The 15578-nt window shown below is 39.9% G+C and overlaps 1 long non-coding RNA gene across 1 annotated transcript in view; it reads left to right on the top strand.

Moving 5' to 3' along the window:
* The first annotated feature begins 11884 nt into the window (after positions 1-11884).
* LOC139826529 (uncharacterized) overlaps positions 11885-15578 on the top strand; it is a 12251-nt gene continuing 8557 nt past the window's right edge. Inside the window, exon 1 of the long non-coding RNA XR_011736648.1 lies at positions 11885-11965. This is a non-coding gene — a long non-coding RNA (uncharacterized lncRNA). The remainder of the gene's footprint in view (positions 11966-15578) is intronic.

The following is a 15578-nucleotide window of genomic DNA, read 5'->3' as shown; positions in this document are numbered from 1 at the left end:
ACAGTTTAAGGTCTGAACTTACAGCCCAGGAGATTTGAATAACAACGATTCAACTCTGTCAGATGTAAGTGTCTTAGGTAACGAGAAACTTCGGTGTTACAAATCAGGCCACCTTTTCTGCCCTGTCTTCTTCAGCAACTTAGAGAGAGGTTTGGTCCGTGTTTGCCTCTTTCTACTGACAAGGAGATACAAAAAATGTGCAGTGATATTGTCCTAAGTCACAGAGCATAAGCAGTACATCAGGTATCAATATGGAATTTCTTGTGTGAAAGCCATTATACCTGGGAATGTTGGAGTAGCTCCCAGACACCCCAGGAGGGAACACCAAAGCCAGAAGCTGAGGAGAAGAAGCCATGCTCTCCATCTGCCTTTCACTAGACTGTTGAAGGAGACAAAGATAGAGACAGGAGTCTACTGCTCCTCTTCAGGATCCACACTGGCACAAAAATCACTCTGCCACACAGCGCCATGGTAGAACTTGTCAGCTACAGACATGGTCCCTCTTGGAGCTCTCTCTGGCTATTTGCCTCAGTCTTACCACAATGAGCCACTGAGGGTTATCTGACCCTTATGCATTAGTGTTGGACAATCTATAAGGACTTGACTTGTTGGATCATGCATTTTCTTTCATTATGCCAGTACACTAAAAAACCCCTTGTACATACTTATGTGCTTCCAATAATCACAGCTGCTGCAAAGAGTGTGCTCACCCTTGCAATTATCTTGCTATCAAGAAAGCTAAGAAAATAAAGGATTTTGCTCTCCACTGGGTACCCTGTGATATTTAGGGTCTTTCTCATTAAATAAAAGGTACATGTTTTAAAGTATGTCAGCAGCTGGAAATATATGCACTTTAAAAAGGTTGTTTTCAGAGGGTGATGGATTTGCTTGTAAAGGAATCACTTAGAGACTCAGTGTAGCTTTGAGCTAAACCAGAGGATGAATTAGTTTTATAACAACAAGACTTACAAGGGGGTTTAATATTAAATATTAAACATTCCTCCATTAAAATCCTGAATAGAAATCTGGGTATGATGGATTGATTCAACGAAACAAACATTCATGTGATCATGCACAAGATCTCCATCTGCATTTCAGTCAGGAAAGAAACCTTGCTGCTGATGTTAGCTCCTGGAGTATAACAGAGGATTACTGAACACAGAGGTGGACATCACCTCTCTCCTCAAAGGAATACGCACATCCTCTGGAGGGCTAGACAAAGGGAATCCTTTCCTCACCATTGACTGTGCTTTTCTGGTGGATGCTCATAACAGCCTTTTTGAGACCTGGGGAGACCAGAACACCCCAACACCTTCTTTGCTTTACAGAAACAAACCAAAACAAATTAGTCAAGCAAAACCCTATGAGATACTTCTTGTCTAACAAATAGTTTATGAAACAATTACCTCATTTGTCATAGCATTCTAAGGTTTTAACAACAGCTTTCAGATTTATCTAAAAGAGACTGAGGTGGCAGAGAGAGAGTTTTCTAAAAGCAGTCAGCAACTACTAGCTCTTGCAGAGAAATTCAGAGGCCAAAGAGAATGGAGCCATCTTAAAGAAACTGACCTTGAGAGACCAAATCTTACACGAGTTTAGAGGAGACTGGGTGCCTAGATCACATACTGCTTCAGAAAAGCCCAACTTCTGGTCTTTTGGCTCCTGCAAACTATTCTGAGTCCCTTCCTCCCTAAATCCTATTAAGTCTACAGTTTTCAGGATCTATTCCACATAAATCAGTTTTGAGCTGATCAGCACTTCTCTATTAATAGTTTCCAGACCCATGCTGCAAGAGTATGAAAAATCAGAGTAACTCAAGCCAGAAAATTTGTAATGAATTTTGTTTTGTGAGAGATGGCAAAATGGCCAGAAGGATTAAACTGAGAAGCAGGAAAGTTGGTCTTAACAGCAAGAAGAGTCTCCTAGCTTCAAATGGTTTTCAGTTAGCATAAATTGGGATGTTTCCACTGATTCACTTGGGATTTGTGCTTACCAAATCTAGGTAAATTTCTAGTCCTCTTTGTTACCAAGAGGTCTGGTTCTGGCTGGTTTTTGTCTGTTTATGTCAGCACACTCAACTGACTTCAGCTGATGCAGGTCAGCTTGCCAGTGTTGAGAAATCCATTGTTGTATATCTCTCTTGGGTTAGCATTTATTTCACATTTTTTCCTAGAGATATATTTATTAGTGTTAAGACTCAGGGAATCCTTAAGGTCTTTCAGGTTCCGGTTTACCAAAATGCTCATGCAACATAACAGTTGTCAAATGAGGTCATCTTCACTTCATCTCCCACTCATTTTCCAAGTTCACAGCTGGTACCAACTTCCACTGGGTAGTGACTTATTTGGCACAAGGTGCAAAGCTGGAGTGTGACACTGGCAGGCAAAAAGGTAGAAGGGAAGGAGAGCATTATCCTGCTCCTTCCTCAACAGCAAAATAGTGGATGTGCTCATCCAATCTGGAACTATGCTCTCTGAGTTCAGTTGTTTTTCCCACGTTGCTTTACTTGGAGCAATGTTGTTAGCCAGGTGGGAGAAGTTTACCCAGGTCTGTACTGGGTATGAGTCATAGAATCACAAAATACCAGGTTGGAAGGGGCCTCAGGGATCATCTGGTCCAATCTTGCTTGACAAAAGCACAGTCTAGACAAGATGGCCCCCCACCCTGCCCAGCTGTCCAATATTGGGGAATCCACCACTTCCCTGGGAAGATTATTCCAAGGGATGATTGTTCTCATTGCGAAAAATTTTCGTCGTGTCCAATTGGAATGTCCCCAAGAGTAACTCGTACCCATTACCCCTCATGTTTTCCATGTGACTCCTTGTAAAAAGAAAGTCTCAATCTTCTTTGTAGCCACCCTTTAAATACTGGAACATGGTGATGAAGTCTCCCCTAAACCTTCTTTCCTCAAGGCTGAACAAGCCCAGTTCTCTCAGCCTTTCCTCCTATGTCAGGTTTCCCAGTCCTTTGATCATCTTTGTGGCCTTTCCCTGGACCTCTCCAGCCTTCCACATCTTTTTTTGCACAGTGAGGACCAAAAGTGAACACAGTATTTCAAGTGTGGCCTGACAAACACTGAGTAGAGTGGGATAATGACATTTTGTTTGCTGGTGATGCCCTTGTTGATGCAGCCCAGCATCCTGTTGGCTTTCGTTGCTGCAGGAGCACACTGTTCTCTTCTATTGAGCTTGTTGTCCACTGGGACCCCCAGGTCCCTTTCCACAGAGCTGCTCCCCAGGTGGGTAGATTCCAGCCTGTGCTGCACTCCTGGATTGTTTTCCTAGGTGCAAGACCTGACATTTGTGTTTGTTGGACTTCGTAAGGTTCTTGCTAGCCCACTCTTCCAGCCTATCCAGGCCATACTGCAGGGTGGCTCTCCCCTCTGAAGTGTCTGCTTCCCTACATGGTTTGGTGTATTGGCAAACTTCATCAGGGTACACTTGATGCCATCATCACTTATGAAGAAGTTAAATTGCATTGCATCCAACATAGATCCCTGAGGGACTCCACTCATGTCAGGTTGCCAGTTTGAAGAGAAGCCATTGACCACCACCCCCTGGGTATGGTCTGCCGGTCAGTTCGTCACCCACCACAGAAACAGTTTGTCTAGATCGTAACGCATCAGTGTCCCTAGGAGGAGGCTGTGAGAAACTGTATTAAAAGGCTTGGAGAAAGCCAAGTAGGCAATGTCCACTGCTCACCACATATCAACCGAGCATGTTACTTTGTCGTAGAAGGTGATCAGGTTTGTTGAGCATGACTTGTCTTTGGTGAATCAGTGCTGTTTTTTCCCAGTCATGTGTTTCATCTGACTTGTGACAGCCCCCAGGAGGGGGGCATTCACTCCATAACCTTCCCAGGGACTGAAGTAAGACTGATGGGACTATAATTTCCTGGATCCTCCTTTAAGCCCTTCTTGCAGACTGGGGTGCAATAGCCTTCTTCCAGTCTTCTGGAATATCCCCTGATCTCCACCAGTTCTCAAAGCTCATGGAAAGAGGCCTGGCAACAATATTAGTCAGGTCTCTTAACACCCTTCAGTGGATAATATCAGGGCTCATCAATTTGTAGGGGTCAAGCTCCTGTACTAGTTCCCGTACCACCTCTTCCTTCACTGACGATGGGTCTGTGTTAGCATGAACCTGGATTTCTATTCCCAAGGCCCAGGGCCCAACAGTGCTGGTAAAGGCAGAGGTGGAGAAAATGTTGAGGATCTTTGCCTTTTCAGCACTGTTGTTGACTAATTCACTGCTCCTGTTTAACAGAAGGTCAATTTTTTCCTTGTTTCTGCTTGTTGTTTACATATCCGAAGAACCCTTTCTTGTAGTTCTTGACATTTCTGGCTGATTTCAATGTGAGCTGAGCTTTTGTTTTTCTAAGTACATCCTTGCACACCCTGGAATTGCCTTGGAGTTCTCAACAGGTATTCATCCACTTTTCTAGCTCTGGTACACTTCCCTTTTTGTTTTGAGCAAACTCAGAAGCTTGCAGTTCAGCGAGGGGAGTTTCTTGCTCCATCTGCTTCTGAAGTACTTTATATGGGGGACAATATCAGAATTACTGTCATTTGAACAGACAACTCTGAGGATCATGGGCTTATCTTATCCTGAGGTGTAGCTTTTATTAGTCAGTCTTCATTATTTAGTTAACAGTGCCAGGAGACACTTCAAGGCAGTGAAATGGTGTTTCATTATTTCAGTGTGGTCCCTGCTCCATGGCAACCACTGCACTCTGCACCAGAGAGGCTCCAGGAACAAGCACAAACTGACCCACTCTGTCTTGGAAGTTAGGAGAGCTCTGTAGTATGCATGTCAGTCAGTCTCAGACACAATTTAACACTGCTAAAATTATTCATATAGTATAGTCTACCTGCCTAATCTGAACAAATTTTATAAGCTGTTCCATCTATCTCAGGATTTGTTACTGTTGTGTTTGATACTACTAGCATTGAACATCCTTACACTGACACTCATGACACATGTCTCTACTAACTTTCTCCTTGAAGGCACAGGCTTGGCAGTTTGCTTTGGTTCAGCTTTCCCTGACTTGAACACTGAGCAGACTCTGAGCAGGAACTACTCAAAGTCTTTGCGGCTTGCCCAAAACACTCTGGCCTGGGAGCATAGTCTAACCTCTTCTTGCATGTGCACTTTCATTTCCTGCAGGAAAGGTCACCAGGCCTTCCCACTCCCACTCCATCCAGTGGACCTGCCAAAATGGAAGGGCTGGAAATTTTCAGCACTTGCCCTCCAACCTACTCACACTCTACTTCTTTTCCTCTACTATTGAAACAAAAAGGAAAGGTGTCAAGGAAGAGAAAGCAACTGCCCAAGAAAGGCATGTGTGTTGACAACAAAGGATAAAAGCTCATTAGTCTTTAATCACGAGTTCTGACTAAAGTATGTGTCAGGTGAAATATATTTGCCTAACATTAGATCAGCTGCACTAATATTTTGACAAAGAAAAAGAAATGGGTGCTGGGTGAAGGTTCTGTGGTCTAAATTTCTAAATACACAAGAACAATCTGTACCTTCAAAATTGTATTGTATAAAATAGGACAGTTGTTTAAGCAGACAAAAAGGTATGTGTAAGGCAGTCTGTTTTTTGTTTCTGCTGTTACATATATCACAAACAATGTCACTTTTGTGTGTGTGTGTGTGTGTGTGCTGGTTTGTTTATTTTGTTTGTGTTTTTTTTTTTTATTATTATTTTTATTTCTTCATTCAGTTGGAGTTCCCTCTGAATTAATGTATCTTAGTCTTAAACATCTAAAGAATGAGGATTAGTTAGGCTGGAAGTACTGATCCAATATTAACTAGTGTAAAAAAGTCTATGCTATGAAAACAACGCAAAAAAAGAATACAGTTTCAATAGCGTGAGTTTGCTTTTAGGTGGAAAAGTTGAAGAAATCTTTCACAAGTATAATTAATCTGTAAATGCTTGATTTGTACAAGCTAGATCTGTCCAGTCATCAGAGACTATTGCTCTTGCATGCTTTGCTTTCATGACAATATTTATATAGAAAACAATTATATTATCAACCTGCATATCTACCTTCCAGTCAGATTGTGGCTGCCATGCCAAACAAAGATAAATGGAAACCCATATTCTACATTCCTAGCAGAGGAAAAAGGCTAAAGTGAATTATTCTTTGACATTAATAGGATAACATGTGTGCTTTGTAACAAACAGCAATTTTGAGAGTGATAGTGTTGATGGAAGGTTGGGGGAGATGGATGTTAATATTATCAGACATCCCTGCTTGCAGATAAATGTTCCTGAAGACAGAATTAGATCAGGAAAGAAATTGACTTTGTCCATCATTTTCTAAATAAAAAGCAATAAGAAATCAAAACCAAAAGCCCTTAGACTTTAAAGCAAAAATCTCTGAACTTCATAAGGCCTAGTGCTGACTCATGAATTTCCATGGCAAAATTTTCACCCACATCTGTGGGGCAGTATGAGGCTTTAAAGGCTAACTCTCCCTTACTTCCTTTTATTTCTTAGAATCATAGAACGCAAATCAGTGTTGCCTTTTTTTTCCATCCTGCACTCTCCACCAGCAACTGCTCTAGACCCCCATGCCCCAGCACTCATCCTTCGCCACTCTTTCACATGTCATTCCTCACAGTGATCCTGTTACACCCACTCCCGTTAATCAACATAGTTTTCCCCAACCTCTGCTCCTCCTTCTTCCCTCCTCCCTTTTCATCCACATATAGCCATTCCTTCTCTTGTCAAATCTTCAAAGCCATCTCTTTGTCACCCCCTTTCATCTCCACTAACAGAGAGTGAGTGCACGTCATTTATTTTCTTTGAGGAAACAATCTGAGCACCTTTATAAGTCTATATTGTACTCAGGTTAGTTTTACCCCAAAATAATTAAGAAATACCTGTTTTGACATCAGGAGTTTGTAACAACAGACTTCTCTTTTTCTTTTTTTCACATTTTTTACATTTTTCAAGGACCTGCTTAATGTCAAATGCAAAATGACCCATATGATGTCAATGTTGGGTTCACCAACTGAGCCACCAGACTATAAGCCATTCAGCTGCTTGGACACTGAAAAGGTTAGTGTACCCCATGTAGTCTGTGAATCTTGCCTTTTCTTTTTTCTTTTTTCTTTTTTTTTTTTTCTGAAAGCTCAATTCTTAGGAATATTGGTTTTCCTATAGTTTCTCCACAAGGGGACTCAGAAGGGGCATAACATTGAATACTAGGTGGGGAAATTGTCAAATGTATGAGGCCAGTTTTAGTCACCTCTAAGGCCTGAACACTCAGATCTGCGGTCAAAACACACCAGAGGAATTTGTAAGCCTTGGGACAGCCTCTGTACTTGAAGAGGTCAGAACAGGTTGCCTGAGGAAACCCATCTTCAAGTATCAACAAATTCAAGACAATAAACCATCCTAGTACCAATCTGAAGCAGGTCAAATATAAGAACCTCTGGATATTAACATTGTGTTTTAAAACAAAAACAAAAAACAAACTTAGTAGAAGACATTTTAAAATAAATAATGTTAATAAGAGAGTTAGTTCAGTATTGATGGATCTCTGCTGTAATACTCACTGGTCTGTGTATTTTACAGGTCAATGCTCTATACTTGATCACAAAAATTACACTTTGCTGCAAACTTGTGCACTTTGTATATAACATTTTATTTCAGTCATTACCTTTAGAACTCTCATTTCTAAAACAAGAGCTCAGTCATGTATGAAAGACAACTTGCTTTTTAAAAACTAATGATAAATCTTTAATATCAAAATTGCCGATAATTTTAGCAGAAGCATAAAACTAACATGTTTATTGTACAGTTTCAATCGTCCTTCTGTTCTTTTCTGGAGCCATAAGTCGCATTTGTCCCCTCCTTGTGTGCTAAAGTCACTGAAAATGATACAAAGCACTTTTACATACCCAGTCCAAAACTTTGTGGTGCACTGGAGGTCAAGAACATAAAACAAACAGGTTAAAACCACAAAATTAAGTAACACTGGGATTACAGTTTGAGTCATATTCTTCATTTTCACATTAAATACAATAAAAGCTATCCTTACAACTTTATTTGAAGTTACCATAGGGTTAATAATTTGTGGTATCTGCATGTAACAAAAATCAACACGCAGTCATGAAGTTATGTGCCACTTTTTACCTAGTATTTTGGTAGGATTGTTGGGCATATATGCTGTATATCTACACACACATGCACACTTGCAAGCATCTTGCATGTATCCTTAAGAAACACAAAGGCTGGTTTTATTTGGCTAGTACTTAATGTGAAAATACATGTAAAATATTAAGAAAAGCACAGAACTATTTAAGTTACACCCAAGCAACTCAAACCTGTAGTGCTTGAACTCATCATTATTCATTGAGGTGGATCTGATAGCTGGGTAAAGCAATATTTTCTTTTATTTCCATTTCTTTTCTCAGTCACTTTGATTCAGAGTATGGGGACAGAATGAAATACGCCATTATTCTTCCAAAAAGTCAAACCCAGAAGCCATGAAAGCCTGTATATTCACATCAGATGGCTTATAATTTGTGCTTTTATATCCTAACCCAGGACAATGACACACACAATGTCTGTCCCGTTGTGAATAAAGTTAGGCCATGTAGTCTATTTGGTCTGAAAACTGCTGGTTAAGCTTGTTTTCATTTTTACTTTTTTTTTTTTTCTTTTTTTTTCCTGTGTGTGCATGAAGAATTCTCTCTTTTAAAAAATATTATTATTCAAGTGCATGCTGAAATTGAATCATTCTATTCTTACATAATTTTTCAAGGGATTGTGCAACCTATAAAGAAATCCAATTAAATTTCCCTCGCAGGCAGAGCCTCATTCAGCATGCCTTTATAAAGCTGGCTTGTTGTATTGTATGGCATGTCTATGAATTGAGAATCACAGAAGCTCTGTCCCACTCCTTGTCCTGTGTGACATGATGTAGAGAGAGAGAGTCATCAGCAGTGTTTCAAAGAACTATATTATCAGGAAACATAAAGGCTTTTCCATCATTTCTGCTGCCACAATTTAGAATACATGTGTGCCAGTGCATTTGGCAGAACAGTTTTGAGCAGCGTATGCTTCACGCATTACCCTCTGCATTTGTAATTCTCACTTTTCTTATACTAGGGATGTACAGTTTGATGCTAAAGATGATGTATAGATTCTCAGTTGAAGAATAGCAAAAGCACTTTTTAGAATGGTATTTTGGTTTCCCAGGTTGCACAAGTGGAGTGCACACTTTTCCTATCTCAGGGAAGCAGACTGCAAAATTTGTGGAGTTTGATTGCCCAGTAGTGGGATTGGTGCACTATTTGTCTGTGTGCCTCGCCACTGATTTAAATATCATAGGATGATTTAAATGAACAGCAGGCTCACCCTGGCTGTCTCCAATAGGAAAGGAATGCTTACCTTTGTCCATGGACACAGCATGGAAACACACAGAGCCACCTTCATTCAATATCAAACTTTACCAACAGTGGGTGTAAGCACTGTGTATCCTGCATGTGAGGGATACTCCAGGTTGTACAATCAGACTGCCTTGACTTGGTCAATCTACTTGTCTTTATTGCTGAGAAAGATGTGGCAAACCATGCTCTGTAGGCTCTGGGTACTTTCCATGTAGGAGATGACTGGTTGTGGTAAGGAGCAGGAGTATTTATCTACCTGGTGGAATATATCTGGCCTATGTGGGTAACTGAGTTAACTACAAATGCCTCCTTTTGCCGCCTCAGACCTCCGTGTCTTACAGTTGGAAATAAGTTATAAGATCCAAATTATAAACACTATGTGGAATGCAGCGATGATAAAGATCAACCACTATATATCTTCCTGTTAATGTGGAATTGATTTCTGTGCTATATTTCCTGATGTTTCTCCAATCTAATTTAAATATTCCCAAGTGTTCTTTTCCCTAGAGAAATTATTCCACTGTCTAATGTTATAACGATGGGCAAAATGTAGTTAAGATCCAGTTTAAGAACTGAAACATACATGTATGCAGCCTTAAGAAACAAGGCAGTATAAATCACATGTTTAAAATCACACATGTGCTTCACTGCTATAAATAGTGTCACTGCCTGGGATTTTCTTCTGATAGTCAATCTAAATTTTTCTTCTTTTAATTTCTTCTCATTACTGCTCTAGTTATACCCTTGTAACTAAGCTAAATAATTAATTGACATTTTCATTTACTTCAATGGGAGCTATTCACACATATCAGAGGACAAATTTTAGCCCTTAATAAAGAAATGAACTATTGTCTCACCAAGCAGATACTGAACATGCCAGTCTACACCTGCTTACACAGGAGAATTGGGAACTAACTGTTTGTAATGATCATTTGTCCCAAGAGTCATCTGTAGGGTGATATTCTATTGATTCTTTACAAACTCAGTCTAAAACAATAGTTTAAAACAAGTGACAGCACTCACCCTTAAGCCGTATTCACACAATGTTTCTTTTACATTGCTTTAACAAAAACTGAGTTTAGTTTCATTTGTAGTATGGTTATAGTGTGGATGTGGTTTTTCATTTTTCCAGGAGCATGCTAACCAGATGTGCTCTTGACCATCTGTTACCTTATTTTCTGACACAGAAGTCTATGTCTCTTAACTAAGCTGGGACTGGTCTAGAAAAAGCTGTTTGGAGCAAGTTTTCACAGCAGATTGATCTAAAAAGGATACTAATTTGAATCCTTTTTGGTACTGTCTCTATCAATTAATTCAATGTAATTTCAACAAATTGCAAGGACCAGCTCTAGCAGTCAGGGAGCTTGGGAGATCAGTGACAAAGCTAGAGAAATAGATAAGACAGTACAGTGTTGAACAGAATAACGCGTGTCGACTGGTAACAAGCAAAAGGAGAGAAGGTTTGTCACTTATTAAATGGAAAAATTCAGGCAGTCATGTAACCAGAAAATTTTCAGACTCAAATAGACTATAGTCTGGTTTAGCCACTCTTCTGTCAGAAAAAAAAAGGCAAATAGGAACAATCTGGATTCAGTACATAACAACAGAAAGTGTCATTGAAGATGGTATAGTCATTAAACTGGTCAAATGTCACTGAGAAAGCTGTGTTTATATTTAGCGTACATTTCCATGGGCAGAGGAAAACAATTCCTTGGAAGGAATATAACCAAGGACAAACATGACTCATAGCAGACTTTAATAATGTCTGAGATGGAGGGCTTGCCTTTTTTTTTTAATTCTCAGAGAATGAATTTAATGTAATCATCTCTGACTTGATGGGCAGAGTGTGGTAGGGAGGATAGTCAGGGACAGCGGGAGTAGCAGCTGAAGGCAGGTCTGGGCGCTTGGCCCTCCCCAGACTTTGCACGTACTGCTGCTGACTCAGTTTTGCCTTGGACCTACTTTCAGAGTTAAGTTCAAACCAGGAGTTTAGGCCCATATCAGAAGAGCTAATACTAAGCCTTAGCCAGAATTTCCCTAAGACAGACTCTGAGCCTGTGAGGGACATGGCTTGTCTCTGCCGCTCCTGCCTCAATGGCTTTGAGCACCTGCCACTGATGGTGTCCTTTCTGAGTCCAGGGCCAGAGGACATCAGAGCCTTTCTCTGAGGACAAGGGGCCGTGTAAGGGTTAGTAGTGATGAGCCATGCAGGCAGGAAGAGCAAAGGAAATATCCCAGGTGAAAGCATATGTGACACAGAAGCTTCTGCTCTCCTTCATTTACTTCAGACCTTTTTGCTGGGTAAAATGATACCAAACTAAAGTGATACAGGAATAAATGTTACACTTCAATCTGCCCGCAGCATAGGACAGTAGCTCCTGAACTTCGGGGTTAAAATCTTCAGCTTTTCCCCCTGTCTAACACCATGGGTGCACATGCTTTAGGAGTTAATATATTTTCCTTTTTAACTTTGCAGGTCTGACTGGCAAACCGTCTCTCACAGCTTTGATAACCACCAGAGGTCAGCAAACCACATTCCAGGAACAACTACAGTGGTACGATAAAGTAGTGGGTTTGGGGCCACGTATTATGTTTTGTTTATTCAAGGTGCTGTGATCGGCCCCAGTTCAGAGTTTGCGCAGGTGATGGCATTGCCGGTGACAAAGAGCTAGCTGCATGTCACTCAACCCTACTGCAAGGGGGGAAGCACTCTGCTTTAGCCTGCTTAGCACAGGCACCTTGGGCCATGTCCTTTGAAACAAGCTGAATTGTATAAAAGCAGATGAAACCAGGAATAACTGAAAGTAGCAATACCGCTCCATTTTGCTGCACTTCCAGCTGCAAGGAGGTTTTCTGGGTCTCTAAACTCCCCCACACCCTGGGCCATGGTGAAATGGTGTCCCAGTGGAGCCTAGGTGCCCGCCGTGTTAAGAAGGCTGGAAAGGGATAGGAAAGATGAGGAATTTCTTCCACCTCCCTCATTCCCAGAGTGAGAATAAGAAAGAACTACATGGGGTTAGATGTCAAAACTGTCTCATTGCTGGTTCCTGGCTCAGATCTTGCTTGATTTCTTTTCTATGCCAATTGGCCCTATAGGGAGTTCTGATTTAGGGTGCATCTTCTATCCAGGCCATATAAATATTCCTCCTCTCCATTGCTAGAAACCGGGCTGAGAGTCAGCTGTAAGTGTAGCTTAAAAAACATACATGAGCAAATTGAACAGAATAAACATCTAGCTAAATGGATGCTGTTTTGACTCTGTAGAAAGATTTAGAGATAATATGTAGCAGTTGGAATCCAGACAGTTAAAAGATACAGGAGACTGCAAAAGAAGAAAGGGGGAGGGGGCACCAGGGCTAGAAGGATTTCTCTGAAATGTGTTCTGCATACTGTAAAAGAAAAATGTGTGTAATTTGGACCCCAAATGCAGGCCAAAGCGACAGCATCTAATAGGGGAAACATGATTTAGAGGTCAGTTTATAAGCTAAAAAAATTTACTGAGTTCCATAAATGAATCTCATGGCAAGATCCAAATTTTTTTTTTAAAGGTGGATAAAAAATATTGTATGTTAAGGGGGGAAATCGAGATGGTTTTTAAGCTGATGTCCATAGAAATATATGTATATAGTCTTTTTTATAGCTCTTGGCATATAAAATAAGTCATTATTCTGAATAGAAAAATATTGATGATGTCATAGGAGCCATTGCCGGACACATCAAGCTGATCTGATGAACTGGGAAATCAATAGATACTTTCCAAACGAGATGGCATTTCTTTTAATTGGTTGTGTGAACACGATATACTGCGGAGAGGAAACATTTAAAGTTAATTTTCATTTGGCTTGGATTTCTCCATGTGTTTTTCTATTATTTCTTTATGTAGATTTTTTTCTTTGTTTTAAGGCTTTCTTCCTCTATTTGCTTGCATATTCCATATCAGAATAAATGAAATAGTGTCTATCCATTGTAGACACTCAAATAATATAGCTTTTGGAGCTATTTTATTATCTACAGAGATTAGAAAATATTGAAGATTTCACCCAATAATTGCCACACTTTTTTAGACTGCTTGAAATCTGTTGAGTTGAGTAAGTCTTTTAATTTCACTCCTATCACAGATAAGTAAGGAGTTGTCCTTATGTACTATAGCAAGTGAAAATCACAATTTGGAGCAGATATTCTGTCTGTTTTTGCTTTAAACTAACCACCAGGCTGTACAAATGGCACATACAGTAGGTCAATGCACTAATATACAATTCAGGTGTTATTAAGTAATATTGCATAGCCTCCACAGCTCCCTAGACTCACGATTTTCAAGGGCACATAACAATGAAACCCTTATAAAAAAAAAAAGAAAACCAAACCAAACAAATCAAAACCAAAAAACCCCCACACCAGAAACCAACCAACCACTCCCCAAAAAAACAGTTGATCAGAAAAGGATGCTGGTCAGGGACCTGATTTGTTCAAAGTATCTTAGATTTCTGGTTTTACGTGTCAGTATGTAAGTAAAAGATTCTGACAAATATTTGTTCATTCTTCAGGAACCTAACTTTTTTTTTTTTGGGATCTCTGTCTTTCATTAACTTCACATTTTTCCTCCTGAAGGGGGAAGCTACAGTGTTGGTATCAATCTGTTATGGTGAGGAACAGGAAAGTACATAGTATATTGTATTTTTTTTCCCCCCTGTATTTTTAAAACAAACTTTTATATAGATTTTGTACTAGTTGACTAGTTGAAAGTGTTGACTTACGGAAAGTCTTCAATTTATCCCTGTGACTGTAGTGGCCAAGTAATTTTGCTGCCATGGCTGAAGTGCTGCTGTTCATGTAGGTACTTCAGACTACATGCCTTCACTTGGACTTGCTGAACATATTTGGTGACTACATAGCTAGGGAAAATGGCAATTACAGTTATTGGGGTGGTTTTGTCATGAAGGTCTCTACTTCTGCCAAATGTGAACATGATTAATTCATCGGGTTCAACACTAATTTTACATTTACTTGCCATAAATCTTGTATATTTGGCCTGCCTTGCCTCTTGCTGATTTGACTCTTCTGACACAAATTCATTCACAATTTGATTACTCTTTATCTTCCCATTATTGAGAAATATTAGTGGATTAAAGAAACTTGGGGATTCCCCTGACATCTATCCCTCATTTGAGACGAGTGAATACAGTGACAGGAGGTCATATTACTTTTTATCCACTGCAATAGTGGCAGGCATTTTGATGACATGGCTTTGTTCATTGCCATGAATGATGGACTTCATCATTTTATTGCAGAACCATACAAATATTCATATCTTAAAACAGGTGAAATGTCCACAGAAGTTAATGACAGAAGTTCCACTGAGAAATTTAGCACTTTGCTCATTTTAATATCCAGATTTTGTGTTCACTGGATGGGGAAGATAATGGCTGGAAAGGAGCTCCCCCTTATTTTGTTCTTCCAGAAACTTTTATTTGTATAAGGTTTCAGTCTTTCTTGTTTCTTCCAGGTGGCAGTGCCTTAACTTTTATCCACATTTTCACACTTGTAGGAGTTTATTTAGCAGTACTCTGTATCCAGCCAATTGTACTTTCTATTAATTGTTTTTTCTGATTAGTTTCTTGTAATTCCAAACATCCATGCTTTACTCATAAGAGATCTGGAGGTACTTCTAGTACTTCACTAATTTTCTTAATATGTAAATAGTATACTTAAGCACTTGTAGAATACCCCCGACTGCAGTATGTCAGTGCCGAGTGCCTGCCACTTACTAGGGATAGTGATGGGAAGTCAGTATTTCAGCTTCTGCAGAGGTGAGCCCAAAAGCAAGACACACATTTTGATCTTCTAATCTGGGAAATTTAGGAGAGTCACAGTGAAACTTTCAGGCACCCAGACTTTTTTCCAGTTATGTCTGGAAAAATAATGTCTTTTTGCTGTTGTATGGACATTAAAGAGTCAGTGATTACAGCCAGAGACCAAATGATCAAAACTGCACTCTAACTTTACACCTCTAAATTCATGCAAATGCACATTCACGTTCACAAAACCTGGCCACCTTAATTTATAGTACAAATATTTTCTGAGCTAACTGCTAGCATTTAATGCACAAACACCTTGGAGAGCAGGTGTGATCCTTGCACTTACACAATTCATACAAATTATTTTCCTGGC

Source organism: Patagioenas fasciata, chromosome Z, assembly GCF_037038585.1.
Source record: "Patagioenas fasciata isolate bPatFas1 chromosome Z, bPatFas1.hap1, whole genome shotgun sequence".
Classification (NCBI taxonomy): domain Eukaryota; kingdom Metazoa; phylum Chordata; class Aves; order Columbiformes; family Columbidae; genus Patagioenas; species Patagioenas fasciata.
The sequence above is the reverse complement of the archived record's forward strand: the minus strand, read 5'-3'. Positions and strand labels throughout refer to the sequence as shown.